The sequence below is a fragment of the Epinephelus moara genome, chromosome 3 (genome assembly GCF_006386435.1).
Source record: "Epinephelus moara isolate mb chromosome 3, YSFRI_EMoa_1.0, whole genome shotgun sequence".
Lineage (NCBI taxonomy): Eukaryota > Metazoa > Chordata > Actinopteri > Perciformes > Serranidae > Epinephelus > Epinephelus moara.
In genome coordinates, this window is record NC_065508.1 from 14,073,795 (window position 1) to 14,078,559 (window position 4,765).

The following is a 4,765-nucleotide window of genomic DNA, read 5'->3' on the forward strand; positions in this document are numbered from 1 at the left end:
ATGAAAAAGCTCTGTTTGCACAATAAATAAACCTTGAACCCCTCATACACGTTACCTCTGCTGCCACATGGCCTTTACCGGCCAAAAATGTCATGACCCGAGCCACTCTACCTGCAACAAAGCCCAGCGTGACACAGATGGAGTATGATTTCTGGCGTGTGCATATTTGCTCATAAAACTCGTTAATGGGGTGTCACTTGATTTTCAGTGTTTGTCTGATGATGTCAGAGCTCAAACAGGGACGATTTAACTTTGTATTGTACTGGTTAAAGGTTATGAGATGTTTACAAGGATACTGACTGAACTGTGGTTTACTGATATGTCATTTTGAAATGAGACATCATGCTTCAACACAGATTAATAACAAAAAATATTTAGCAGTAAGAGGATCAGTTCACCCGATCTATTAAAGCCACTTTCCCACTGACCTCTAACTGTGCTTATCCATGTCTACAGTTAAAAAAAGTTTCTTTCCACAAACAAAGTCTCGTTATTTTGGATAGTCCCCAGACCTCTGTGTCGATGGCGGTGGTGAGCAGCTCCAATGAAAACTGTCTGACCCTTGTCTCAACCAGGACATTGTTTCTGGAAAGACACATTGGTGACTATTTCAGAAGAAAGTTTTCAACGTGGTGAGCACCACAATCAAAATTCCATTAACATCTGCTGTACTGGGTTAGCAGCCGAAATAAATTGTCTGCATTGCCAGACACCAGCTGTGGTAAGCGAGAAAATATGATATGCTTTCTTTGTGATTATGGTGAAATTAGACTTTTAATCAATATTTAATACCCCCCCACATATTTGGAACAATGGCATGCTTTAACGTAATATATCTGAGTCTGTAAATTTGTCATTTACCACTCATTTAAAAGCAATTTGTCAGCACTGTTAAATCAGAGCCGGTGTTTTGGTGCATATTACACCTCACTTAGATTTGTGTGTTTACACTAAGAAACATTCCTTTTCCCTAACTGTCTAAAGCTCAAGATATGAGTTATTTAAAAGTCGTTTATCACTTGTCCCTCAGAGGTATGTTTTACATGGATTCTTACCACCGTACATGGTGTCAGCTTTGTATAACTGAGCCTAAAAAGTGAATACTTAAATCAGTAAGGTAAAAGCTGAGGATATAACAGACGTGGCCACATGCTTTGGTTGTTCTCCAGATGTAGACTTATGGTTCCTCCTTCTGCTTCATCATTCAGAATGAATGAGTAATGAAGCTAAGCGGGCCCAGCAGTTAAAGTCGGGTCTGGGCCAGTCTCTTCTGGCCTTGTGCGCTGTAGCCCCCGTGCCTTACATAACCACCTACAAATGCATCCAATGGGAAACAGCCTTCAAACGAATAACAGAAAGAAAAGGCATAAGGAAAGCAGAGAGCAACTGCCCAACAGATTCTCAAGAAAGTAAGGAAAAAACCAGGAAGGTCAAAGGAGAGTCTTCTGGGATATTATCAGAGAGCTACCACAATGGAGTATTGTTGTTGTTTTTTGAAATCAAATTTGATGCTTGGATGCTGCTCAATTGAAAAAGTTATTTACTACAAAGTAGTGGTTCCCCCATTGGCCACATTTGAAACCACAAGTTTTGCGAAATGTGCTTATTGTTACTTTTCTTGGATGTTTGACCTTCACTGTGTAGAATGATGTATGTGTGTAATTTGTCCCTTGAGGACGCCCAGTAGTTCAGTGGGCAGAGCTGGCCTCCTGTGTATGTCCCCATGTCATCCCCCTCTCTCCCCCTTTCATGCTTAATCTGTCCTGTCCAGTAAAGGCATAAAAAAGAATTTGTCCATTGACACTGATGAAGTAAGTCTGAGGGCTTTTCCAAAACCGGACCCTACTCACTCCCACTCCGTCATCTTGACAGCTGAGGGGATAGCTGTAGGGGATAAACACAGGCAAGCTTTGGGACAAACCTCTCTCTCTGGAACTGTCACAACTTTTCGTAACCATGGAGAAAAATAAAGCTTAATCAAATTTTATGTTTTTCATAATGGAGGAAAAAGCTTTATCCCATTGTAGCACTTATATTTAATCTGTATGTGCTGCTATTGTTTATTTATTTGTTTATTTTTGTATAATAAATAACTATTTTATCCTTTATACAATGTGACCTTCAAGATGTAGTGTCTGTATGACAATAGGCCTGTAAATGTTTGTCTTATTTTGAGCAGGTTACATTTGTAAGGGAAGTCGCGGAACTTTATTTGTATGGAATCTTCCATGACGAACACAATACGGTGTTGCACGTGGTCAATAAGTTGGCATCGGGTGTTTTACAACTCGCTTTCACCCCTCACCAGTTGGTTTGGGACGGCACTCAATGTGGTGTACCCGCCACATGAACGTGGAAATGGAGTGGAAGTGGATAGGGAGAGGGTGTCGGTGGTGGTTTGGAAAAGGCCCGGAGTTTCACATGTGTATATACAAGCAGGATTTGTGACATTACAGCTGGTTAGGAGGCCCGTCCTTCAATTTGACACTCACATAAGTGGGATGTGGAAACTGAGAATGGACCTTTCAGTGAAGCAGGTGACATTTTGTGTCCAGCAGTTAAACTTCTGAAATGAATATTTCCACATTCACTCTGACTGTTGGCCTCCGTCTTCTTTAAAAAACAAAGACTTGTCACTCGTTTCCTTGCACCTGCCGATGAGGAATTTGCCGTTGATATATTTCAGTAACACTCCATTAAAAATTGAAGTAATTATAGTCATGACTGATCACTAGCCAATTGTGCTAAGTTTAGAACGCTACAGCACAGTGCTCGTTCAAAACAAGCCTGTTCAGAACAGGCTGATTGCTTTGCCTCAGGTATTGATGATTGCAGCTTTCTCACTCAGACTGCCTGAATGACTTCACACCTGACGCTGCACTTCCTTGGGTCCTGAGCAATACACGTGCCATGAGATAAGTGCTTCCCCTAGCAATGCTAAAGTATACTTGTCATTTTGAAGATAGCTGTTTGGGACCAGGCTATTTCCAGGAACAAACATGGTCATTCTAAAAGTTACACTGCTGATACCTGAGCAGTTTGAGTTTCCTCTAATGTAACATATCTGGTCTATTTTTCTTCAACTGTTCTTGAATGTACTCTAGCAGAGATCAAGCTGTACCCAGCATGTACACATGCATGTAATTAGGGGTTCCCTTTCAATACACTCCACAGTATATACACACAATTAATAAACTGGTCCCATAATTCTCAAGCGCTTACATTCAACACTGCACTTCCCTGGGTCCTCATTCATACACCTGCTAAGTGTGATGTCGATCAGATGAATGATTGTTCAGAAAATTGTGGGACAGACATACCAAGAGACAGACAGAAAGACAGACGCTGACTCTTTTCATTTTAATTTGTCGTATTGCTCTTTGAAAATGTGTAGCACACTGGGTTTTCATTTAATATAGCCTAAAGTTTTGATGTACATTTTTCTGCACATAAGTTTCAACATTAATCTAAGCAGTTCAGAACAAACAAGTACGTGTGGACTTACTCTTTAAACTCCTTTTACATGTGTTATGTTTTGTAAAACTGGTGCAAATACATGGTATCTGCAGATGTTTTTTAACGTGCACTCTCCTTTAAAAAAAGACTCACTATCATACTCTCTTTCCATCTGGTTTAAACAGTAAGTGGTTCCTGTTTGTCATGCTGGGAACTTGCTCCGCTGCACAAGACAGTATCCAGCACTGTAGTCCGTCTGATGGAAGCTATGACTCAGCCCCAAACATCACATGTCGTGTTTTTCATCTGTTATGGAGACATCAGCTGTCAACACTAACGCTGCAACTCCATGTTACATACCTCAAATATACAATTATTAGCAACACTACTCATGTGTTAAGTGAAGTCAAGTTGAATGTGTTTACATTGAAATGTTTGATGTGTAATGCCTACATTCTTCATGTAGTAGTTATATATTATTAAGAGGTACTGTATGAGTAACTGATGGTTTATCCCTGAGGATAGTAACATGTGAGAAACTATAAATATATTCCTACCAAGAGTGTGTGAGTTTATCCAAGTCGTATTCCTGCCAAGTGAAGGCGCAGTGAGCTCCCTCTGTGGTTTTTAAAATTTGACATTATACTGGATACTAAGTGAATTACACATATGTTGAGCTTGTTAACGAGAAAATGACTGATATTTATTAATACATTTAAGCAAAATACAATAATAATGATAACTGAATTGTTGCTGTCCTGTGAAATTCACATGTCAGCCTTTCAGACAATCCCACAGGTGTTTAAATGGTTAGTTTACCGTAAAACTCAGAATATAAGTCGCACTGGCATATAAGTCACAGTCTATTTTTTAAGGTGTCAAACAGGGAAAACAAGGTTTTATGTTACTATTTGTTAATAAAAACGTTATACAAGTTATTCCTACACTGTTTCCCTTTATTTTTAGTTTGAAATACATTCAAAACACAATAACCTCTTAAGCAGCTTTGGTTACTTTTCAGATTGCAATTTTCCAAACAACCTCTTCAGGAAATAAAATTACGGTATAACAACATCTGAGCCATAAAAATGAGTTTAATTTAACGTTAAGCTTCTTTTTTCTTTTTTAAGAAGACAGCATTACAGTACCTTATTACAGTGTGGGCTGTAACTATACATGCTTACTCAAATCCCAAAAACGAATGAGTTTAAATTACTACATAGCGTAGGGTGACCATATTTTGATTTTCAAAAAAGAGGACACTCGGCCGGCCACGACATAGCCTACTTAAATGATACTCGCAGTTTAC